At 37.6% G+C, this 27,257-nt stretch overlaps 1 protein-coding gene across 2 annotated transcripts in view; it reads right to left on the bottom strand.

Annotated features, from left to right (window-relative positions):
* KDM4C (lysine demethylase 4C) overlaps nucleotides 1-27,257 on the bottom strand; it is a 397,677-nt gene that overhangs the window by 213,683 nt on the left and 156,737 nt on the right. The window contains exon 1 of one of the 2 annotated variants that reach the window (XM_060199548.1): nucleotides 12,800-12,833. The exons of the other annotated variant lie outside the window; for it this stretch is intronic. The gene's annotated coding sequence lies outside the window, so the exon portion shown is untranslated. Of the gene's footprint in view, nucleotides 1-12,799; nucleotides 12,834-27,257 lie in introns of those variants that run through there. 2 annotated transcript variants of the gene reach the window in all.

The raw sequence follows: 27,257 nt of genomic DNA, 5'->3' as shown, positions 1-27,257 counted from the left end.
TGGGCGTATGGACTGACTTGCCAACGTCCATGTCCCATGGAGAATCAATACAGAACCCAGACCTTCCACCTTCTGCACTCCATAAAGAATTTTAGTCCATTCTCCCAGTGAGGGATAACAAAAAGGGTAGTTTCCAATAGAAGGGATGGAACACTGAACTCTGGCGGTGAGAGTAGTATGGAATTGCGCCCCAGTCATCATATAATCTTATTAACTATTATTAAATTGCTAAAAGATTAAAAATTAAGAAATAAATATCTCATCACAAATGGGAAATGAGGGGCTGGGTGGTGACTCATATGGTTAAGTGTAGGTATTATTATGTATAACCTCTGAGGTTCAAGCTCCCTGTCCCCACCTGTAGGGGGAAAGCTTCATGAGTAGTGAAGCAGTGCTACAGGAGTCGATCTGTCTCTCTCTCCCACTCTCAATTTTTCTCTGTCCTATCAAATCAAATAAGTAAAGTTTAAAAAAGAAATATGAATGACATTCAATGTATCAAATAATACTTAATCCCTACAAACAGTTGGTGTTATATGCAGCAACAGTTATATCCATTTCATAGCACCAGGAAATTATAATCAATATGAGATAAAGTTAACATCAACATCCCTTAAAAATTGTTTCCAACATGCAATATCAATTAATTTGATGTAAGAATAAAATAAATCAATGGTTGACTGAAAAATATAATACAATTTTATCTTGAATACCAAGATTAAGCAGTCCTACTAAATTAACGCTCATTTAATTACTGATATATCTAGAAAGTAAATGTTCATTTAAAAATATCTTAGCTGGGGAGTTGGGCTGGAGTGCAGCGGGTTAAGCGCAGGTGGCGCAAAGCACAAGGACCAGCATAAGGATCCCAGTTCGAACCCCGGCTCCCCACCTGCAGGGGAGTCGCTTCACAGGTGGTGAAGCAGGTCTGCAGGTGTCTATCTTTCTCTCCTCCTCTCTGTCTTCCCCTCCTCTCTCCATTTCTCTCTGTCCTATCCAACAACGACGACAACAACAATAATAACTACAACAATAAAACAACAAGGGCAACAAAAGGGAATAAATAAATAAAATAAAATATTTTTTAAAAAATATCTTAGCTGGGGCTAGGCGGTGGCGCACCTGGTTAAGTGCACATCTGGATTCAAGCCACTGGTCTCCACCTACAGGGAGAAAACTTCACAAATGGTGAAGCAGTGCTGCATGTGTCTGTCTCTCTCTCTCTGTCTCTCTGTCTCTCTCTCTCCTTCCCCCCATCTCAATTTGTCTCTGTCTCTATCCAATAATAAATAAATAAAAAGAAAAAACTGGGAGTCAGGTGGTAGCGCAACAGGTTAAACACACATGGCGTGAAGCACAAAACCAGCATAAAGATCCCGGTTCGAGCCCCTGGCTTCCCACCTGCAGGGGAGTCACTTCACAGGCAGTGAAGTAGGTCTGCAGATCTTTGTCTCCCCCTCTGCCTTCCCCTCCTCTCTCTATTTCTCTCTGTCCTATCTAACAAGGATGACATCAACAACAACAATAAAAAAGAAATTCAAAAAGAAAAAAATTTTTTTAAAAAGATCTTAGCATCTCTCTTCTTTACTCAGGTTCTGAGTCCTACAGAAGAGACAAAAGTCATTAGCAATATAACTCTAAACCGCACACACTTCTTTAAAACACTGCAATGCTATAGTGATTTGGAATCTTGTATTTTCTCAAGGGGAAGCTATAAAGTCAAGGAGACTGAAAACAGAGCTTGTTGAAAAACCTAACAGATGGCTTAGGTAACTAAAAACCCAGCTGAGTTTTGGAAGATTCTTCTCAATTAAAGCATTTTCCAAAAGCAGTATGATTCATTGCTGTCTTCCCCTTCTTTAACATTAGTAAGCTACCTTGTCAGACTTAAGACAGGGCAACAAGAAAAGTATGCACACACATACATATACATATACATATACATATACATATACATATACATATACATATACATATACATATACATATACATATACATATACATATACATATACATATACATATATTTTACTTTACAAGAAAACAAAGAGCTTATTTTCTCCTCCTGGAAAAGTTTAGACCCAAATTTTATTCACTTAGCAAAGTTATCCCTTCCTTATCCAGCTGGAGTACTCTCTGGATGCTTATTGACAATCCTCTGGCAATGGGTATTACATTATGGGAAGAAATACAAATATATTTACTTATTTAATGTACATTAAATATGTAACTATATATAATACTCTCTGTGTAACAAGTCTGTATATGTACGTAAATATTAAATATTTGTATGTATATTTCTCATGGAAACCTCTGGTGAGAGGTTAGGAGACTACCTTATGTATCTAATTCAAATATATTATTGTTTCCTTCCACATAAATATGTCATCAATTTCTAAAAATACTGAAAGCTACTTATGAAGCCGGTAAATTTAAAACATTTACTCTATAACAGAGAAAAGAAAAAACTGTTCCCAGAACTCACTAGCTCTGTGGAAGGATACTTGATGAGAACTGTACATATGTAAGAGGTAAGAATTGCTTCTTCTCCACTACAAACAGGTTCAATACCCAATAATTTATATGTAAAACATAATCCATTACAACAGAAATTGTTTTGAGTCACAAAAATAAGCCTATTATATTACAAGTCAGAAGATTAAATGGTTTTCACTACTCAGAATACTCCATTCCAATCCCAGATTTTCTTTTTCCTCCCCTCAACTCCCGTAAAAAATCTCAAGGTCAGGCTGGTGAAACAGCTCACTTGGAGACTGCGCTGCTTAGCCCTGTGTGGAGCTAAAGTTTGAACCCAGTACCCCCTGCATTGAAAGAAACTTTGATGCTATAGTCTCTTTCGCCCTTCCTGCCTCTGTCAGGGTCTTACACTTCCTTGTCCATACCAGCAATCTAAAACTGAAGCCCCATGTTGAGCTAAAAAACAAACACAAAAGAACTGACATTCAATTGCCAGTGTAGAATTTATTTCCTTTTCTTTTTAACCAGAGCACTCCTCAGTTCTATTGATAGTTTAAGGTGGTGCAGGAATTGAATCTGGAAAGTAAGAGGCTCAGGCATTAAAGTCTTTTTGCATAAACATTATGCTATCTCCCCAACCCCAAGGTGGAACTTCTAAAACAAATACATTTTAAAACACAAAAAATAGAAAGTAGCCTTTTAGATTAGAAAGAAAAAAAAGCCTTCTGTTTTTTCTGATAAAAATGACTGTGAGCTACTTGCATTTTACATAGTTATAATTTTTAGTTACTGGAGATCTGAATCTAGGAAATAGGGTTAATAGTGACAGGCATTTAATTTAATAAGCATTTTTTCAGTACTACTATTTAGCAAGGTACTAAAATCCCTTCATAAGGTACTCTCAGAATAACTTGATTTATCAGACTACTACAGAATTTGACCTAAATAAGTAGACTATAGAACCAGACGTGGCCCAAGAAAACTCAAGAGAATATGCTGAATGACCTCAAATGGGAAACCCTCAATTCATCTTTAGATGATACTATCTAATTTATCATACAAAAAAGATGATTGCTTCATTCAATGAAAAATATTAAACAAAGTGAAATATTGCCTCAAGAAATGTCATTTGTAAATAAACATACTGGTACATTGATTTGCTTATTAGCAAAGCAAATCCTAGTGCTGCTTTTTACCTTGAGATGATACATTCATATGTATACACACAGATATGAATCTCAAGTTTTTATGGAATAAGTGTAGTTTTAAAAATAGACAAAACATGTTGAGCACACATGGTGCAAAGCGCAATGACCCGCACAAGGATCATGGATCAAGCCCCCAGTACCCCACCTACAAAGGGGGGGTGTCACTTCACAAACATTCAAACAGGTCTGCAGGTGTCTTTCTCTTTCCCTGTCTTCTCCTCCTCTCTCAATTTCTCTCTGACTATCCAACAACAATAACAATGGCAATTATAATAACAGCAACTATAAATAACCAGAAAAAAGGGAAAAAATAGTCTCCAGGAGCAGTGGATTAGTAGCGAAGGCACTTAGTCCCAGCAATAACCCTGGAGGCAAAAATAAAAAAATAAATCATAATAAAAATTGACAAAACATTTATAGAATGGGGTAGTAATCTTTCTAACTTAAGTAAAAACAACACTTTAGTGAGCAATCAATTGAAAAAGAATGTACACAGACATCTGGAAAGTATCAAATTAGAAAATTTTGTTGTTTTTGCTTTAATTTATGTTTCTGGTTAATGGTTTGTCTCCCTTCTTTTCAGGATTGGAATAAACCATGTATGTGCATGTTACCTCTGGCCCTTAAGTTAATTCTAGTTTTCCTTTGAAAGCCAAAATAAATAAAACATAATTCTTTAAATCCAAACAAAATAGGTAAATCTTAACTTTAATTATACTTTTCTACTAATATTATTGAATAGATTTTTTACAAAAAGACTGCCATTTTAAAATTATTACTACTGAGAGTCAGGAGGTAGTGCAGTGGGTTATGAGCAAGTGGCACAAAGCTTAAGGACTTGCATAAAGATCCGGTTTGATCCCTGGCTCCCTACCTGCAGGGGCTAGTCACTTCACAGGCTGTGAAGCAGATCTCCAGGTGGCTATCTTTCCCTCCCCCTCTGTCTTTCCCTCCTCTCTCCATTTCTCTCTGTCCTATCCAACAATGATAATATCAATAACAACAACAATAACTACAATAAAAAGCAACAAGGGCAGCAAAAGGAAAAATAAATAAATAAATAAATAATAAAATAAAATTATTACTACACCTACTGCCTCTAAGTATATATTTCTTGTTAGAAAGAGTTAGCAAGTCAGGACTTTTTTTTTTTTTTTTTTTACCAGAGCACTGCTCAACTCTGGTTTATAGTGGTGTGGGGGGTTGAAAGGGGAACTCTGGGGATTCTAGAGGAATTTACAGAGATAACTCACATTATTAATTCTATAAATATTGACAGGTTGGGATTTATTTTGTGCTTATAAAAATTCAATAATAATATGCAAACATCCTACCTGTGGTTTCCCTAGAGAATTTCCCATTAGTGGCTGAAACCAAACTCTAGAAAATTCTAAGAAATGCTGAGTCTAAATAATCTCATTTCTGTAGAGAGTCTTGGGAGACAGAGACAATTTTGCATATAGCACCAAGAGAGAATGTCTTTCTCCTCTGACAAGCTGAAACCAATTAAATCAAAAGCATCACATTGATCCAATTATACCAGTAAGAGTTAAAATGAGACTAATATCCCAAAGATCCTTAGAACTTATCAAGAGTGAGTAAGATCCTTCAGAGGCCAATAAAATTAATGGCATTTCAGAAATTAGACTCTAATGGGCCATAAAAAAAAGAAGTGGCAGAGGGCTATAAAAACCAAGTCTATTTTAATCTTTAAAAACTAAAAAAATTACAAGAAAAATCTCCACAATTTATTCAAAATAGTGAAAGGGAAACCTTTAAATATTATCTTTTAGAACCCAAGAAGTATCTTCGTTTCTGGCATATCACAAGATTTTGGTCAAATAAACTTATAGTTGCAAGTCTGAGATAAGAGTTGAGTAACCTCAAGCTGGTAATTCATGGGTTTAGGGTTCTTCATCTATAAAGTGTGTGTGTGTGTGGGGGGGGGTGTTACACAGAATTCCTAGACTACTGACTAGGATGAAATTACCACTTAATATAAACTAAAAATGAAAAACACATCTACACCTTAATTTCTTTTTTTTGTTGTTGTTGTTTGTTTTTTTCAACAGAGGCCAAAAAGGCAGAAACAGTGAAAGAAACCACAAAACCAAAGTTTCCTTCAATGCAATGAGGGGTTGCCTTGAACCTGGGTTATGCATATGGCAAAGCAGCACACTATCTAAGGGAGCTATTTCGCCACATCCCTACACCTCAATTTCTGCCTTGACAGTTTAATTGCACTGCCTCCTTATATAATTATTAGGCTTGTGCATATGTAATTCAACAACATAACATGTACACTACTTTGTGAAAAGTAAACCATTATATTCAAATGTTAGCTATTACTAACTTGGAAATGGAAGAATAAGCACAATTAAGAAAGAGCTGACACCCAGGATAGGTTAGTAAATAGTAAAAGGTCACTAAGATTCTTTAAATGAGCTCAAGTCTCTTTCATTCCTTCAATATTTATTGAACAAAAGGCAAGGGCAAAGGATTTGTCTTCAATGACCTACAAGAGATATTAGACATAAGCAAACACAAGAAAGAAAAGTCTATAATTAAAGTAAAGATAACTAGAGATTTCACAGTAAAGAGAGATTACTTCAAGCTTAGGGTGAACAGATAAATCTTCACAGAAGAGGAAGCAGTTGAAATGCCTTGAATATGTGTGGAATTTATATAGATAAGACATTCCAGTTAGCAGTACAAAGAAAGCAGGGAAATGAAATCCAAATGTGGGTACAAGGTAACAGTTTTGCTAATGGATAGGGTAAAAGTAGTGCTAGAAAACAGGCTGAAAGAAACTAAAGAAAACTGTGAAAGCAGACTTAGGCAGGAATCCTAGGCAGTTACAGGATTCCTTTACACAAAATACTTGTTTTTTAAGGGGACCAGGTGAAGGCTCACCAAATAGTGTGCACATATTATCATGAGTGAGACCCTAGTTCAAGTCTGCAGTCCCCTTGTGAGGGCTGGGGGTGGAGGAGAAGCATCATTAGCAATGAAGCAGCACAGCAGGTGGGTGTCTCTCCTTCTGTCTCTCTCTCTCTCTCTAACACACACACCAGAGAGAAAGAAAATAAGTGAAGGTGGGGGTAGGGAGAGAGGGAGAAAACATGGCTACCACTAAGGAGAGTGGAGCTACTTGTACAGAGCTTCAGGGATAACCCTGGTGGCAATTTAAAAAATGAGGGTAGGATCAACATTATGGTCAAAGACTCTAGCTTCTATCTATCACAAAGACCAGATTGCCAAATTACTAGAAAAAGAAGACACAGCTGAATGAAGTAATAAACTAAACTGTGGGATTCTGATGTCACAAAACTGCTTTCTTTGTCTCTGTGAAATTATTAAGAAGTAGGACGCACAAAGAGAAGTAAGGAGAGATGTGAAGAAGGGTTTATGCTGTCTATTACATCTCATCTCTGTTTTGGTACAGGAGATATAAGATATCAACCATACTTAATTTTTTAATTAAAAAACAGCAAAACAATCTATCTTATTTCCATATGAATAACAAAGCAGAGCCCAGAGAGCAAATAATAATTTGCTCTTTTGGGGAGAGAGGCGGGAGACAGAGACAAAGAGACAGAGAAGAGTGAAAAAGAGACCAGAGCAACAAAACTACCCTCAATACAGAAGGGCCACACTCAAGCATGGCTCATGCATGCACTTGACAAGGCAGCACACTATCCAAATGAAATATATTTTCTAAATATTTATTTATTCCTTTATGTTGCCCTTGTTTTATTGCTGTAGTTATTATTGTCGTCATTGTTGGATAGGACAGAGAGAAATCGAGAGAGGAGGGGAAGACAGAAAGCGACTCCCCTGCAGGTGGAGAGCCCGGAGCTTGAACTGAGATCCTTACGCTGGTCCTTGCGCTTTGTGCCACATGAAATATTTTTTGTTACCTTTATTTTTTATTTTTATTATTTTATTATCCTTATTTACTGGACAGAGACAGCTAGAAATCAAGCGGGAAAGAGGGGAGAGAGACAGACAGAGAGAAACCTGCAGCACTGCTTCACAACTCGCAAAGCTTTCCTTCTGCAGGTGGAGACTGGGGGCTCGAAGCCAGGTATTTGAGCATTGTATGTAGCATATGTGCTTAACCAGGTGTGCAACCCCCTGGTCCAACCAAGTGAAATATTTTCCTGACCCCAAAGAATAGTTTTGTCTTGTTTTTAAAGAAAACTTGGACTAGAGTTAGTGTTAGTGTACTGCACCAAAGTAAATGACTCTAGGGTTGGGAAGGGGAGGGTTCAGGTCCTGGACCATGATGGCAGAGGAGGATCTAATGGGGGTTGAATTAAGTGGAAAATTGAGAAATGTTATGTGGTGGAGGATGGGACCCACTGTCCCAGAAAGCCCAGGCCATTGTTTCCATGAGGTCCAAGCGGATTGACCCCCAACTCTCCCTTCAAGTGGAGACAAGGGCAGGTTTCCCCTGACCTCCTGAACTAATGATGGATGGCTTCTCTGGAATAGGGGCTACCTTCCTGCACATACCCCCTTTTCCCCTTAAAGCAAAAGCCATGAATTACTGTACATTGTGTTTGGCCAAACTTGAAATACCACCACAAGCTCCTAAGTCAACCCCCCTCTCCCCTCGACCTGAGGTGCCTATAATTTACCCCCAGGGAAATATGCATTGTGAAGCTTGTGATCAAAACTTGTATAGCAACTTTCTACTTGTGATCAAATAGTTTGCAGGTCAAAATGTGACTATGCATTGTGTTGCTTTGTGTTTGGGGTTAATGATAACCTTGACCTTCTCCCTGTGCAATGGGTACAATTTGCCTGCTTTCTCTCTCAATAAATGAGTCACCCACCTTTCTGAGACTGCTCCCAGAGCTGAATGTGTCTGTGATTCTCTCCATGCACATCACCCCTGACACACAGAGTTACCCAGGACTCCCAAGGGGCAGCTCTGACCCTCAGCGCCAGTGACCAGGGGACGGGGGACCCAGAGTGACAGTCCACAGTTATATATGTACATAATATTGTATTTTGCTGTTGACTATAAACCATTAATCTCCCAATAAAGAAATTTTAAAAAATCAAAATTAAAATTCCTTTATATACCATTTAAGGTATTTTATGGCCTGGATCCACCCACCATTCTAACTATAATTCAAACCAGAGACAATTATCAAAAATATTCTACCATATTTTGCCTCCATGAATTCATAAATCACTTCATGATTCCTTCTTTTTAGACATAAACCACCAAATACTTGCAAATTCCCATCCAATATTAGTAGTTCAAATATTAGCTGTCTCACAGTGTTTTAGAGTATTCCATATTGGAATTAAATTCCTTTTTTTTAGTATTTATTAGTGAAAGAGAAAGTAAGAGAACCAGAGTATCATTCTGGCAAATATGATGCTGGGGACTGAAATCAGGACCTCATGCTTAACAGTTTCAGAAGTCCTTGTGCCACCTCCTAGACCAGGGAATTAATGAAGAATGTACAGTGAAAATCAAAAGCATGTAACTGATCTTTCCCTGCTCTTCAAGTCTCTACCTTGGGTATAATTCATGCACCCTAGATCAAAGCTATAGTAAGACCCAAGGAATGAATATATACATATATATATATATATATATATATATATATATATATATATATTGCTTAAACATTCAAGGAAAGGAAAATATAGCCAGGTAACCAATTCATTCTTGAGACAAACAAATGAATTTCCTCCATACCTTTGCAATTTTCTTAAGAGTTAAAAGCACTGAAGTCTTAACAATGGAGTAGCATAGATTGTGTCAGGTACAAGGAGAACAATGACTTCCTAATGACTAGACAGTGGCAATAATTTTCCTTCTCTTTAGAAGTGAAAAGATATTTAACCCCCCACCTAAAAATGGAGAACATTTTGAACTCATCAGGGTAGAGATAAACAAAACACAATGACCATAATTGCTACATAAGAAAGTCAATTTCTTTAGTCTCCCATCCATTTTATGCAAGTCTCTAACATCCTCACAGAAATGAGAAGATTTTTAAGGACAAACACCTTCAGATACATGAAAGAATACCTATTTTATGTAATCTAAAAAGTAGGAATACAACATGTACTTCATGCTATTTCAATACCAGGAGAAAAAAATAAGTCTGATGCGTTCTAACAAATTAATATGATGTATCTTGAAAGCAGTAGCAAAAATTTGTAACTTTCCTCAAACACCTATTAAAATTCCATCATTTGTGCTTTGAATTTCTGTATTTGAAAATTTATCTTCATAGTTTCACATATTTCTATAAGTGACCCAGTATTCCTTAAGACAGAGGAAAAATATAAGTAGCAAAATCAAAAATCTATGTGAAAGACTAATTCTGATGTTTTTATGTCAAAGGGCTTATAAATTGGCCTAGCAGCTCTGAATTTTTTCATTTTTAAACACTTACTTTATCAAAAGTACTTCGCATACCATCAATTATTAACAACCAAAGAATTACATACACCTATGCCACTATTATAGTTTTAATCGATTCATTTGATAATGAGATAAGAAATATTGTAAACAGCAATTTATAATGACTGTGAACTGTAAATAATGACAACAAAATAAAATCATAAGGAAAAAAGCATGTGATTGATCCTTAAAGAGGTTTTAGCATTCTGATTCCGTAAGTGCCTGATGACAATGCTCTGTCCTTTTTCTACAATATAGAGCTATGTTTTAATTAAAAGTATAAAAGATATCCAAAATTCTGATATCAGTCAACCTCAAAGATGCTAAGTACAGCTGTTTGTTTTTAATAATAACTGTATGAATTTTTATCAAGAATATTGCACTCAGCTTGCATTTATTATCATAGTAAAATATAAGCTGTCCAATGTTTCCCAACTGCTGGTTTCACTAGTGAGAAAAAGAACAGAATAATGAAAAGGAAAATAAAAGAGAAGGCCTGGAGGGAGAGCAGGGAATGGAAGAGCTCCTCTGGGAACTTCTGCCACTCCTACACAGATGGAGGGAAGGAGGGAGGGAGAGGGAGAATATGAATGAATTTCACCATACCAAATAATATCCTATTACCTGTCTCTTACCAACTTCACTGAGAAGGACTTTGAATGTGACTTATATTCCATCTAAGTTGACATATGGACTACAGAAGGACATCATAAAAATTCATTTGAGGATGCCTAAGACAGTGCATTAAATTCTTTAAATGGTGCATTGCATTACAACAAATGACTTTGTTTCACCATATGCTTCCAGAATACCTAGAAAATGATTTAGAAGTGTAAAAACAATTTGTGTGTATTTAAAATTTAATACTAGGAAAACATTTCCATGCAAGAAATTTTATTTTTCAATTCATATCCCTGGGCAGCTCATTTTGTAAGAATATAATCAAGTTATATTACCTAGAAAGAAATCTAAGCACCTACTTTTCCTGATAGGGTAATGGTATTATTTGTTTGAAATACAAACCTGGTATTGTCAGTTATTGAACTACAGTTACATTTCAAAGCATTTCACTCTTCATGTTCCACGGCTTTCCACAGGGATGACTGAAATAGCCAGTATTTGGCTTTTCTTTTTTCCTTTCTTATTTTTATTTTTATACTGTTAAATTTTTCAACCTAATAGAAGCATACACTGGCTTGAAACTATGTAAATGAGTTAGCTAGGAAAAAATATGTCAGAGTAGATAGCTATAATTCTTGAAACATGAGGACAAGTGGTGGCACACTCAGTTGGGTATACACTTTACTATGTGCACGCAGTGAAACAAATCTGCGGGTATCTCTCTATCTCCCTCTCTTTCTCGCCCTTCCCTTGTCAGTTTCTCGCTGCCCTACCTAAGAAATAAGAAAGAAGGGGGGGGTGGGGGGACACGGCCACTGATAGCAATGGATTCACTTTTCAGGCCCCAGTGAAAAGCCTTACAGAAAAAAGAGAAAAGAAAACAAAAAGAGAAAAAAGGTGGGGATAAGGAGACGAGTCCCTCAATTAATGGTAGTAATTGTAGTTTAAAAGTAATTTCCTGGGAGTTAGGCGATACACAGTGGGTTAAGCATACATGCCTCGAAGTGCAAGGATCCGGTCCAAGGATCCTGGTTCGAGCCCCTGGCTCCCCACCTGCAGGGGAGTTGCTTCACAAGTGTTGAAGCAGGTCTGCAGGTGTCTATCTTTCTCTCCCCCTCTGTCTTACCCTCTTCTCTCCATTTCTCCGTCCTATCTAACAACAACGACATCAAACAATAATAACTACAACAACAATAAAAAGACATGGGCAACAAAAGGGAAAATAAATATTTTTTAAAAAGTCATTTCCTTCTGAATTCTCCATCAAATAGTAAACAAAAAGGGGGGTGTTGGGGCTAATGCCAATGGCACAGTAGCTCACACTTACCTCTCAGAGTAACTGCCAGTTCAAAAGACACTAGCACATATTATCCAGGCTAGAATCAATTACTGGGGAAGAAACATCTCCTCATTTAACTATTAATATCTTTGAAATACATCAAAACAGAAATAAGTTACCACAAAAGGCTGTGAATGTACATATTCTCACCACACTATTGACAAAGTTATGTACCAAACATGGTTAATCATCAGATAGAAAAGTGAACAATTTTATCGCCATTCTCTGTTTCCATCTGCCCCCTTCAGGAGCTTTGATCTACTGTGTTTGGCTGATGTAACTGAACAACTTCTAGAGCAGTATGTAGGCTCCCTTTGAAGAATAACACCTCAGTGAAGCACCATGAAGAATCCAATTTTTAAGTGTGCATTATCTCCTACAATCTGAAAATAACAGTAATGACTGAAAGGAATTCTATTAGCATGACATGTGAAAAGTCAAGAAGAAACACCCACAAATAGCACAGTGTTTACCAGACTGGGAGGTTCCTGAATGGTGCTGTAAAGCCATGTAGTATGGCAGGAGAGAAAACACAGAATGGGGAGGGTAGAGGAAATGACAGGTCATAGGTGAGCACAATGCAAGCTCTTTCTCAGTGTTGCCTATGTCTACAGAAGACATATTCCCCAAGATCACCTGCATAATCTGCCTGAACCTACTGAGGAAAACCTTGAGAAGTGGGTTGGCTAACAACAAATTTTAGGACTAGTTTCTTACCTTACAGACCTCTGAGCTGAGAGTCCTGATCCCAGGCCCCAGCAAATGCAGGAGAGGATCTGGAGAAGAGGGATATGACACATCATCTAATAATTCAGTGCCATTACAAATGGGGGAGAGATAGGCGGCACATGCTTTCATTTTTCAGAGGACAATGTCCAGTCCCTGTCTTAATCCCCTTGCTTAAGTCCCTACGGTTCTTTGCAGAACGAATACCTCTAAGAGTGGGGGCCAGGCAGTTAAGCACACGATACAAAGCACAGAGACCTGAGTAGAGATCCTGGTTAGAGGCCCGGGTTCCCCACCTGCACGGGAGTCATTTCGCAAGCAATGAAGCAGGTCTGCAGGTGTCTATCTTTCTCTCTCCCCCTCTGTCTTCCCTGCCTCTCTTGATTTCTCTCTGTCCTGTTGAACAACGATGACAGTAGCAATGACAAAAAGAACAGCAACAACAATAACAATAAGGGCAACAAAATAGAAAAAATAGCCTCAGGAGCTGTGGACTTGCAGGCAACGATTCCCAGCGAAAACCCTGGAGGCAAAAAAAAAAAAAAACCTGATTCGTGACCCAAAATTTTTTTCAATTAATATCCTGATACAACAAATTATTTTTTAAGATCCAGGAAATTAGTAAACCCCCACCCTGGCCTGAAATATGAACAAACATCTGTATACAAAGTACAACAATATTAAAGATTTATCTAACACAGGTATTAAGTGAAATGTAGCATGAGAAGGGAAGGTATTTCAACTATTTAACACTTCATTTTAACATTCCCAAATATAAATGCTTACTTTCTTAATCATGTTGTACAATACATCATTAAGTAGCTTAACATCTTACAGTCATCTAAAAATACTGGACAGAATTACAGGCACTCAGAAACTGACTCTAAATGAGTAATTTGTCCAAAGTTTCAAATCTAACAAATTAAATCAATCTTGAACTACTAGATTCTCCATACTATTCTGAACTACTGCTCTTTTCTATTTCCATTTTAAAAGCACTTAATTCGTAGACCTACACTTTCTTCTACATAAACTCAGTAATTCAAACTTTATACTTAAATGAAAAGAACAATGAGCTCTTTTATAATTACAAATGTAATTATCAGTTATTACAAAGATAATAATTATGCTACAATTCCAATAAAGATAATATTAAAATTTAGTAAATGTTTCAATAATTTATAATATTTGTAAAAGAATTTATTCTTCATCACATAGTGTTGAACATTTGCTCACTATAGACTTTCCAACTTTGTAATCAACACTGCAAAGATTAACCAAATAAATAACACCTTGGTATATTTTCTTATTATTTACACAAAGTAAATGCCCAAATATGGGGTACAAAGTCACAGGACAAAGACCACTAAAGCTAACGATCTAGACTGAACTAATTTGCACAGCCATTAATAATGCTGCATATTTTAATTTGTCTTCCAATTCAAGAGATGAAGAAGAAATTTCACCTCTTTGCATACTCTAACTACCACTGACACTAAATTATTTTGAGAATCTCTTCTCTTAGTAAACTGTCAATCTTCTGCCCAAACTTTCCTACTTTCAGTGTGGAGTGTCCTTCAACTGGGCCTCTCTATGCTTTCATTTTCTCCTCGAAAATATTGAACTAGTAATATTTCTGAACAGTGCACTTAAAATTTGGTAAAGTTTAAGTTGTATTTTGTCACAATTAGAAGGGAATTAACTTGAAGTAGAGATACTGCTGACAAGAAATAACTAAACAGCTATTTAAAATGGTAGTAAGAGGGAGTTGGACAGTAATGCAGCGGGTTAAGCACACACGGTACAAAACGAAGCGCAAGGACGGGCATAAGGTTCCCAGTTCGAGCCCCCAGCTCCCCACCTGCAGGGGAGTCCCTTCACAGGTGGTATAACAGTTCTGAAGGTGTGTCTATCTTTCTCTCCCCCTCTGTCTTCCCCTCCTCTATTTCTCTCTGTCCTATCTAACAAAGCCGACATCAATAACAACAATAACTACAACAACAATAAAACAACAAGGGCAACAAAAGGGAAAATAAATAAATAAATATTAAAGAAAATGGTATTAAGAGCAGGGGAAGATAGCATAATAGTTATGCAAAAAGACTTTCATGCTTGAGGCTCCAAAGTCCCAAATTCCATCCCTTGCACACCATAAGGCAGAGGTGAGCAGTCGTCTGGTAAACAAAACAAATAAACATAATAAAATAAAATAGAAGGGGGTCGGGCTGTAGCGCAGCGGGTTAAGCGCAGGTGGCGAAAAGCACAAGGACCGACATAAGGATCCCGGTTCAAACCCGGGCTCCCCACCTGCAGGGGAGTCGCTTCACAGGCGGTGAAGCAGGTCTGCAGGTGTCTATCATTCTCTCCTCCTCTCTGTCTTCCCCTCCTCTCTCCATTTCTCTCTGTCCTATCCAACAACAACAACAACAATAATAACTACAACAATAAAACAGCAAGGGCAACAAAAGGGAATAAATAAAATAAATATTTTTAAAAAAAATTTAATAAATAAAATAAAATAGAAGTAAAATAAATAAATATCACAATACAATAAGACAATTCTCAAATAATGGCAGTATTAGAGAAGATAAAAGTACTAGGTTGGGAATCAAGCGGTAACACAGCGGGTTAAGCGCACGTGGTGCAAAGCGCAAGGATCCGTGTAAGGATCCCGGTTCGAGCCCCTGGCTCCCCACCTACAGGGGAGTCGCTTCAAAGGCCTGTACTCACCCCCAGTCCTGGAACCTTTGGATAGGGCCCACTTTCCCGTATGCCTCTCCCAATCCATATCAAATAATATTGCATCTGCCGATCACAACCTAATCAACACAACGATTGCCATCTCAACATGCTTCAGCTCAGACTGTGTCCAGAGACTTCACGTGTGGAATAACAACCCTTCAGCTTCATTACTCAGGTGAGACCTTTTCTTTCATAGTATTCTTTAATTCCATCCCAGGTGGTTCACTTTCTAACAAAGTCCCAAAACCTAGATATACACCAGTTTCTGTGAGAGAGAACATATCTTCACACGTATCCATAAACTACTGCAAAATATATACCTGAAAGCAGAAGTACACTAGAGTTTGCAGTGAGTATCCCCCTAACACTTCCTCTCCACTATTCCAAGCTTTGGGTCCATGATTGCTCAACAATTTGTTTGGCTTTGTATGTTAACTCTCTCTTCAGTCACCAGGTTCCAGATGTCATCAGGATGCCAGCCAGGCTTCCTGGACTGGAGACCCCACCAATGTGTCCTGGAGCTCCACTTCCCCAGAGACCCACCCTACTAGGGAAAGAGAGAGGCAGACTGGGAGTATGGATCGACCAGTCAACGGCCATGTTCAGCAGGGGAAGCAATTACAGAAGCCAGACCTTCCACCTTCTACAACCCACAACAACCCTGGGTCCAGACTCCCAGATGGATAGAGAATGGGAAAGCTATCAGAGGAGGGGATGGGATATGGAGATCAGGTGGTGGAAACTGTGTGGAGTTGTACCCCTCCTACCCTATGATTTTGTTAATTTATCCTTTCTTAAATAAATAAAAAAAAAAGGCGGTGAAGCAAATCGGCAGCTGTCTATCTTTCTCTCTCCCATCTCCCCCCCTCCATTTCTCTCTGTCCTATCTAACAACGATGACATTGATAACAACAACAACAATAACTACAAGAAAAATTTAAAAAAACAAAGGCAACAAAAGGGAAAATAAATATAAAAAAATTTTTTAAAAAAGAGAAGTAAATTTAGAAAGAAGGTCTTACAGGGGTAGATAGCATAATGATTATGCAAAGAGACTTTCATGCCTGAGGCTCCAAAGTCCCAGGTTCAATCCCCTGCACCACTGTAAGCCAGATCTGCAGTGAAGTTGGTTTGCAGGTGTCTATCTTTCTTTCCCCCTCTGTCTTCCCCTCCTCTCTCCATTTTTCTCTGTCCTATCCAACAACAATGACATCAATAATAATAATGACTACAACAAGAAAACAACAAGGGCAACAAAAGGGAATAAATAAATAAATAAATAGGGCTAGGTTAAAAAAAAATAGGGCTAGGTTGGGGAGTCGGGCAGTAGTGCAGCGGGTTAAGCGCAGGTGGCGCAAAGTGCAAGGACCAGCATAGGAGCCCCGGCTCCCCACCTGCAAGGGGAGTCATTTCACAGGCAGTGAAGCAGGTCTGTAGGTGTCTATCTTTCTCTCCCCACCTCTGTCTTCCCCTCCTCTCTCCATTTCTCTCTGTCCTATCCAACAGCAATGACATCAATAATAACAACAATAATAGCTACAACAATAAAACAAGGGCAACAATAGGAAATAAATAAATATTTTTTAAAAAGTACTAGGTTGCTGCAATATTGATGACATACATATATTTTTTAATTTTTTATTTATAAAAAGGAAACACTGACAAAACCATAGGATAAGAGGGGTACAACTTCATATAATTCCCACCACCAGACCTCCGTATCCCATCTCCTCCCCTGATAGCTTTCCTATTCTTTAACCCTCTGGGAGTATGGACCCAAGATCATTGTCGGATACAGAAGGTTGAAGGCTTCTGTAATTGTTTCCCCGCTGAAGATGAGCATTGACAGGTCGATCCATACTCTCAGCCTGACTCATGACATATTTTTATTTTTATCTAATACCTTATTTATTTTATGTATTAATTTTTGCCTCCAGGGTTATTGCTGGGGTTCAGTGTCTACACCATGAATCCACTGCCCCTGGAGGCTATTTTTTCCCCTTTTATTGCCCTTGTTGTTTTATTGTTGTTGTGATTATTATTATTGTTGACTAGGAGAGAGGAGGGGAAGACAGAGAAGCGGAGAGAAAGATAGAAACCTACAGACCTGCTTCACCACTCGTGAAGCAACCCCCCTGCAGGTGGGGAGCTGGGGGGCTTGAACCGGGATCCTTACGCTGGTCCTTGTGCTTCGCGCCATGTGTGCTTATCCCTCTGTGCTACTGTCCAGACCCCCCATTTTACTTTTAATCAGAGAGAAACTAATACAGAGGAAGACACAGACAGAAAGAACACTGATCATCTCTAGAAGAACACTGATCATCTCTGGTGTAGGTGATGCTGAGGGATTGAACTCAGATCCTCCAAGCTTCAGGCATGAGAGGCTTTTGCATAACTATTATTCTATCTCCTCAGGCCAGGATGCATTTTTCTATGAAAAAATGTGTGATGATTTTTCCAAAAACCCAATATCTAATTTTATTTTTTAATTAAAAGCACATTTATTTCTTATATTTATTTATTTTCCTTTTTTTTTGTTGCCCTTGTTGTTTAACATTGTTGTGATTATTGATGTCGTTGTTGGTGGATAGGACAGAGAGAAATGGAGAGAAGAGGGGAAGACAGAGGGGGAGAGAAAGAGAGACACCTGCAGACCTGCTTCACTGCCTATGAAGCGACCCCCTACAGGTGGGGAGCTGAGAGCTGGAACAGGATCCTTAGGCCGGTCCTTGAGTTTTGTGCCAAGTGCACTTAACCTGCTGCGCCACCACCTGACTCCCGAGCACATTTATTTTTATGAGAGAGTACTGTTCCATTGTATGTGGTACTAGAGATCAAGCATAAGTGTCATACATATGCAAGGTACTTTTGGCCTTCAAATAGCTTATTTTAAGCAAAATTTTTCTGATGTGATGCATATACAAAGCATGAGATCATTTAAAGAACTATAAAATTATACTTATTCCCCCCACCCCAAAACCTGTACCTACATTAGAGGTGAGAGTGTTTTCCAAGTATCTATAATAATGAGATGTGAAATTTTACCCATGTGTCAACAACTATACTATAAACCACTAACTCCAAGATAAAATGATAAACAAACAAACAAATAAATAAATATAACAGGGACTTGTTCACTAAAGCTGGATTCAACCCCCCAGAACTATGTCAGAACTGTGAACAGGGTTTTTACAAGTAGTGTTGCAGTGTCCCTCCTTCTCCCCCTTCTCTGTCCCTCACACTTTACATGGAAACAAAGAGGGGAAGGGGGAGAGGAGAGGAAGTGGGAAAGAGGAAAGTGGGTAGGGGAGAGGAGGAACAGCAGCAGCAGCAGCATCCATTTAGGGCAGTGGAATCGTATGTGTACGAATCCTTGGCATTAAATATCTAAATAAGTAAGAATTAAAGAGCCTTTATACAGTAAAGTGGTATTACTTCTCAGATTTATCCATAAAGTCACCTGATGGCAAAGAGCTCTGTGACATCTGAAGGTAAATTACAGGTAGCATCTTAGATATGTCAAAGTAACTTAAAATATTCCATTTTACTTTAAGTATGTACATAAATTTAACATTATTCCTCAAATTATGTAATATTTGACTAAATGTGTTTACTTTTTCACTTACTTGCTCTTAAATAGTGCAAAAGGATTAATCAGACATACACCATACTAAGATTCAATATATCTCTCTCTGTCACACACACACACACACACACACACACACACACACACACACAGAATTATGCCTATTTATTTTGCAATCCTTTTAAATGTAGTTCAAATCTTTCCCTTCATGGTATCCACCAATGATGTGCTGATTGCAAAGACTTCCTCAACTACCAAAGCAGATAAATATACCTCTACATTTTCAGAAATTTTGAAGTATTTTTCTCCATATGGCACCCAGTCTTTGCCCTGTCAGACTTACACTAATATAATGGGTATTCTATAATATTTAGACATATTTAGCTGTCTGTTTTCTCTTTTCTTAATATAACATAGGATTTTTTTAGTTGCATTAGCTGCCTGTTTTCTTAAAGACTGCTACAGTAAAGATACAAATTTTTGTTGTAACATTTTCTGAAATCTTTTACATTTCAAATTACTTCTTGAATATTTTTCTATTGTGATTTATATTGCTATCATTTTGTCACTTTGATATATATTATATGTTTATAAAAATTTACAGTGCTAATATTAAAAACTGGGGAACGTTCTATTATTTGGATTCCGTGATAACAGAAGAAATCTTTGAAACATCTGCTAGTGGCAAAAATTCACCTAAATCTCTGGTGATTTTTTTTTCCTGTTCACTACTGATAATAAGTATTAACTGTAAGTTAATAAAATTAAGTTTCTATTCTCAATACTCATCAATGGCACCAAGTGTGCAAGACTGAATGGTCAGAACACATATTGATTAACAACCTGGAAGAGTTTTTTTAAAAATGTATTATGCATGTGGACTTTTGAATCCCATTACAGAGGGTAGACAACAACCAGTACAGTTTGCTGTCCTATCTCCCACACCTGTTCCCTAATCAACAGCTAAGATCAAGAACATTCTTCCAAGCAAACATAAAGCTAGGGGTAGACTAAGATAAACCATTTTTCATTTATGTGTATATATCCAGCAAATTAAAGAATTCTACTTTATAGTTACAAATAAAACTGAAAATGTTACATTTATCTATTTATTTTCTGAAGAAAATAGTCAACTGAAAAAAGTTAAGGGAGTCAGATGTTGGTTAACATAGAAGAGCACACACATGAACATGCATAAAGACCTAGGATCAAGACCTTGATCTCCACCTGCATGGGGGAAGCTTCACAAGCAGTGGAACAGACTGCTGGTGTCTTCTCTCTCATTTTCCCTCTTATCTATCTCTCTCTGTCTCAACCTCCTTCAAAAGAAATGGGGGGGGGGGTGACTAGAAGCAGTGGAGTCATACTGAGACCAAGAGATGACTCAGACTGTGGGGGTGGAGGGTGTCTCAGCACCTGAATCTAGTTTCAAGAAGTATAGTTTCTGATTATGAATTTTAGCTGGCTAGATAAAAATTTGTCCCAGGTTCAGAGAGAATAGCTTCACCAGATAAAGTTCATCTCTCAGCATACCCAACTTCTAGCCTAACACACACAGAAAGTACTATGTCACCAGAAGAACCTCTTGTGTTTTCTCTCTATCCAAATGAAAAGACAATCCTGAATGGGGAAAGACTACGGGCACAAGTCCAATCTTCCCCCGCCCAATCTTCCCCCGCCCCCAAAAGTATTCCTGTACTATCATCCACTCGTATATTCTAGACAAAATCCTAATGAAACCCAAAGAACAAATTTTTTACCTATCTGAAACAGCTGTAGCCTCAGCTGGTAAGAGTACCACAGTGGGTAAATCCTGTGTTTTATTCCTAGGACACTTAACACTATGGCTGGAATGTGTCTAAAACAGAATTATCAGAACTGCACCCAGCACTAGAGTTATCACAGAATGAGAAGTCTTGGACTACAACTAGTTCCTGGGGTGGATCTAGGAAGCAAAATGCAAAATTACATAGTTGGTCACTGCCACAGCATAGTTGTGACAGCGGGGATCCCAACTTTCTTTTAAGTAAGCCTCTTTCAAGATCTATCTTGTGGAAGAAATGGGATTTAGCTATTACTGCACATACTGCTACAAATCAGTTTATATATTTACCTCTGACAAATTCCATTTTATTTTTGTACTCTGTGTGTGTTTATATTCACAATCACATTTACCTCCCTTGCACTGCAGTTGAACCACACAACTAAGAGAAACAAAATCCCTACATATCTTGTAACATTTTGTGAAATGAAGCATGGTATCACAAAAGACACATTAGTTGGATGGTATTTTAGGCTATACATAAGCACTTCCCATTCCATTTAAGAAATAATTTGGGAGAAATAAAAAAAAAAAATAGTATACATATCTTACTTGATTAAGAAACACACATTTTAAGAACATATCACTTGCAAATTTATAGTTAATAAAAAAAACTCTAAAGTCTAACTACATCAAATGTGCAAGGGAAATCCACACAACTCTCCAAAGGACTGTAAAGAGGGGAATAAATTATAAAGAGACACTGCCCTCTGCTGGTGATGAATAAAGTCCATGAATCTTTAACTTGAGGGAAAAAGTAATAAAATCTATTAATATTTAAACACCATTTTCCACGTACAATTTACAGAATCTAATAGTGAGTTTTGATTGTATGGGAATGATAAACACAAACATCTTAGCAAAAGTCAATATGTAATTTCAGGCTTTTTCATTACTACAAATATAAAAAATTATTCTATCTAGAAATAGTTTCAAAACAAATGTCCATTAAGAGTCAACATTTTGGAAAATAATTCAACATACATTGGTTCAGGAGATGCATTACCCAATAGAGCATGGAACTTAGCATGAATAAGGCCCAGGATTCAAGCCCCAGTACCACATAATGCCGGAACACACCATGGGTGGTGGAAGAGCTTTGTAGTATTCATAAACTCCTTCCTTTCTCTCTACTCCTCCTCACCTCGCCTTCTTAAAAAAAAAAAAAAAAAAAAAGTGTAGAAGGCCACTCAGAATTAATAGCTATGATCAAAAACAGCAATTATTCATAGCACTATAAAAATTATAAAAATGAAGTAAAATAAAGAACAAGTATTAATGTTCCCTGCTGTGTAGAGACACATTTTTCTCTCAATCCCTTCACAGAAATATTTTGATTATAACTTAAATGACTTGAAAGACAGGCTTCAGAATATCTTTATCATACCTACAAGACACTGTTAGAAATTAATTTAACACTCACATCATAAAGCTCTATTGAAAACTTATAGATACAAGTTGAGGGTGTGTGTTTTGCAGACACCTGCTGTGTGTCAACAACTGTAAACCTTTGATCTTGCCCCAATAAAATGATTTTTTTAAATAAAGAATTAAGACAGGGGCTGGGAAGACAGCATAATTATTATGCAATAGATTTTCATGCCTGATGCTATAATGTTGCAGGTTCAATCCCTAGCACCACATGCCAGAGCTGAACAGTGTTCTGTGTCTTTCTCTCTGTATCTCTCTCATTAAAATAAAACAAAATATTAAAAAGAAAAAGTAATATTTAAGAGGTAGAAAACAAGTTAAAAGAAATAAATTAATTAAAACTAAAAAATAAACTTCCAATAACATAAAAGCAGTCTTTTTTCAAATACTGATTCTGCTGAACACGGACCAACAAAATTAACCATCTACTGATCGTGTATCTTAAGATATTTTTTAAAACATAGTTTTACACTACGTAAGATATGCATTAACTAGCTCTTTTTTTGTTTTAATTTAACAATATATTTTTGGGGGGCCAGGTGGTAGGGCACTTGGTTTAGCACATGCAATGCTACATGCAAGGACAGGTTTCAGGCCCCACTCTCCACCTGTAGTGGGCATGCTTCATGAGGAGTGAAGTAGGCATGCAGCTGTCTATCTTTCTCCCTCTCTTTCTCCTCCTCCCCTCTCTGTTTCTCTGCTATCAATTAAAATAGAAAAGAAAAAAAGAAGAGAAAGGAAAAGAAAAAAATGACCACTGGTAATAGTGGTTTCACTGTGCAGGCACCAAGGCCCAGCAATAACCCTGGAGGCAAATATATATATATATATATATATGCTACAAATATAAGTAAATACTGTCATGTAGTTTTTATTTTTGTCAAACACCTCAAATATGAATTTAAAACACATGACTCTATACAAAAGATAATATTATACTATATCATATACAATCTTATGAAAAACCATTTTATCAAAATTACATAAATAATTGTATTTAATTTTAATTATACTTAAACAAATTTAAGTAAAACTGTAAATTTACATAATTTAATAAAAATCTATAATTCAAACACTTTTCAGTGACTCAGAGAAAACCTGAAAACCCCAAATTTTCTGCAGAGGGGGAAATGCATATCATATACTTGTGAAAAACTCCAAATATTCCTGTTACATGTAACCCTAAGAATGAGTCTTACACTTAGAAAGCCCCCCATTGCTGTTTCCTCACTTTATGACTTCTTAGTTTACACTTAAGTTAAAATCCTCAGCTGAAAATGCAAGCAACTCAATATATAACAAATTTTCTTTAAATTCAACCTTTCTTAATTCTGTTCAGTACAACTGCAGTGATTACTTCACTGTGGGATTAAACCATAACATACAGATGGCATAAAAATAGACTAGCTATATCATCCTTTCACTTAGCTATAAATTTACCCTGAAGGTTTATTAATGAACACTATAGTCACAAACAGCCAAGCTATAATCAGGTTACTTCCCATTAAGTTTACTGAAGCACATATAAATGTCTGAACATTTCCACACATGTGCTTTGTGAAGTCATAGATCTTCAGATAAGAGCTGATCTTTAATAAGTTTCCACTACCTTGCAAATTATTCTGTCTATCATCTTCTGTTAAAGATACAGCTAAGTGTACAAATTAATGTTTGGGTGGCTAGGGAGACAGTATAATGGTTCTGCAAGAAGACTTTTATGTCTGAGGCTCCAAGGTCTCAGGTTCAATCCCCAGAACAAGCCAGAGATGAGCAGTGCCTTGTTATTGCCCTAGGTGTTTCTCTGCAGGGTCTCTTTCTTTCTTTTTCTCTCTCCTTAAAATATTAAAAGTAAGAAAGAAAACTAAGGAATAATAAAGAAAGCAAATTAATGATTGGTTTTTATTTGTATTATAACTTTAAGCTAAATCCCCATTCCCTCTATGCCTTCTACTTTCCCAAGATTGTAGTTACCAGATTCTATGCTTTCTGTACCTTTGCCTTAAATCAACATCATTGCTTCTGGAATGGGTTTGATTCTATACAAATTATATCGTGGAATGGCAGGCAGAAAAATACTGCCTCTTGAAACCTGAGTTATCATCATGACATATTCTGTCTCTAACCAATAAATAAATAAAGAATCTGTAAAAATGAGATAATAAAAAGCATCCATTTGTGGATGGAGCAGTGGTGCCCTCAGTTGACCGGACACGTTACAATGCTCAGGTTTAAAAACCTACTTTTCACCAACAGGGGAGGAACTTCATAAATGGTGAAGCAGGGCTGCAGTTATCTCTCTACCTCTCTCTATCACCCATCCTTCTCAATTTCTCTCTGTCTCAACCTAATTAATTAATTAATATGCATCCATATAACAGAGATAGTTATAGAGGATAAAGGTGAGTAGAGACAATTAATAAACTATAACTACCCCAAGACAGACCCCAAAGATATACTTAATGGGAGAAGTAGAATAATGAAGTTGAACTCCTGAAAGATTGGCTACAATTTTTGTATTTTCTTTTTTCTTTTTTTTTTCCATTTGTTGCCCAAGTTGTTTTATCATTGTGGTGGTTATTATTATTGCTGTTAATGATGCCATTGTTGTTGGATAGGACAGAGAGGAGAGACAGAGAGGGGGAGAGAAAATTGACACCTGCAGACCTGCTTCACCACCTGTGAATTGTGCCCCTGCAAGTGGGAGCTGGGGGCTCAAACCGGGACCCCAATGTTGGCCTTTGCACTTTGGGCCATGTGCACTTAACTCACTGTGCTACCACCCAACCCCCTTCTGTAAGTATTTTCAAGACTGCATTCCGAGATCTGTTTCTCTCCTCTCCTCTCCTCACCTCTCCTCTCCTCTCCTCTCCTCTCCTCTCCTCTCCTCTCCTCTCCTCTCCTCTCCTCTCCTCTCCTCTCCTCTCCTCTCCTCTCCTCTCCTCTCCTCTCCTCTCCTCTCCTCTCCTCTCCTCTCCTCTCCTCTCCTCTCCTCTCCTCTCCTCCCCGGATCAACTAGGAATACCAAAGGAGACGACCTAGGACTGAAACAAGACAGGACTAGAACAACTACAGGAACCCATCAAATCACCAGTGAGTGCAAACACAGGTGGCTGGTGACAGAGAGGAGCCTAGGGAGAAACTAAGTGGCTGGTAACAGTATGACGCTCTGTCAGCTGTGACACCACCTTCAGTCTCTCCCACCAACAAAGGGACAGCTGAAGGGAGGAGAGGACTCCCCAGAGACTCACAAAGTGCAACTCTGAGTCTCCATTGCTACTGCCCTCAAAATCTGGAACAGCAGCAGGTAGGGACACCGGGGGGCAGAGATCTAACCAGGAAATTCAGGAGAAGACCTATACCTTGGTGGTATAGCTGTGGGGCTGTGAAAGTCTCTTTGCATAACCACCGGACAATCTCTGCCACACCATGCCTTGTCTCTTGGTTGGGAGTCAGTGATTAACTTAGAAGCCCTCAGGCTCCCATAGCCTACAGAGAAGAAAAAAAAAAAAAAAAGAGGCTTTTAAATCACTGAGCTCCAACTCAGGGATTAAAATACTATTGAAACAACTGTAAACTTCCACCACTGTGAACCCTTTAATTACCTTACTTGGACACAAGTCAATCCAGGAAATAGTGATCAGTAATTTGAAAAGTACTAAGAGAGGGAACTCATAACGTAATATAGAAAATGGGTAAACCAACAAGAAGAAATATTGGAGAAACTAACCAGGACAACAGTCCAGCTGAAAGACCCGCAAAGGGTGAAGCAAAAAATAAGGAGTTCAACATCCAAACATTAGCTAAGGAAATAATCACAGGACTTAGTAAAGGGTTTGAAAGAATTGTAATCAGAAATACAGGAACAAGAAATGAGACTCTGGAAGAAAACACTAACTATCTCAAGGTTATTAGAGAGCTGAAAGCTGAAATAGCTGAGCTAAGAACACAACTAGCTGAACAAGCTGAAACAGTATCAGAACAGGGAAACAAAATAGATGAACTCCAGAAAACAGTAGAGAGCAGAGAGAATAGAATCAATGAGGCTGAAGACAGAATTAGCAAGATTGAGGATGAATTAGAGACAACTAAAAAAGAAGTGAGAGATCTCAAAAAGAGATTAAGAGATGCTGAAAACATCAACAGAGACCTATGGGGTGACTTCAAAAGAAACAATATACTCATTATTGGCTTACCAGAGGAAGAAAGAGAGGAAGAGGAAGAAAGCATTCTTCAGGCCATAATAGCTGAAAACTTCTCTAGTCTAGACAACATCAAAGACATAAAGATTCAAGAAGCCCAGAGGGTCCCAAACAGAATTAACCCAGACTTAAAGACACCAAGACACATCATATTTAGAATGGAAAGGAATATGGATAAAGAAAGGATCCTCAAGGCTGCAAGAGAAAAACAAAGAGTCACCTACAGAGGAAAACCCATAAGATTAGCAGCAGACTTCTCCACACAAACACTACAGGCCAGAAGAGAATGGCAAGATATCTATTGAGTGCTCAATGAGAAAGGTTTCAACCAAGAATACTATAACCTGCTAGACTGTCATTCAGACTAGATGGAAGCATCAAAACCTTCTCAGACAAGCAACAGTTGAAGGAAGCAACCATCACCAAGCCTGCCTTGAAAGAATTTCTGAAAGGTCTCCTATAAACAACCAGACCACCACAAATAGAACATATATCAAAACACTCTAAAACTCTACAAGAATGGCGTTAAAATATCTTCAATCTTTGATATCAATAAATGTCAATGGACTGAATTCACCTATTAAAAGACACAGAGTAGGAAGATGGATCAGAAAACACAACCCAACAATATGTTGTCTACAGGAAACTCACCTAACGCAACAAGACAAA

The sequence above is a fragment of the Erinaceus europaeus genome, chromosome 10, assembly GCF_950295315.1.
Source record: "Erinaceus europaeus chromosome 10, mEriEur2.1, whole genome shotgun sequence".
In the NCBI taxonomy this organism is placed as follows: Eukaryota; Metazoa; Chordata; class Mammalia; order Eulipotyphla; family Erinaceidae; genus Erinaceus; species Erinaceus europaeus.
Note: the sequence above shows the minus strand (reverse complement) of the source record. Positions and strands in the feature narration are given on the sequence as shown.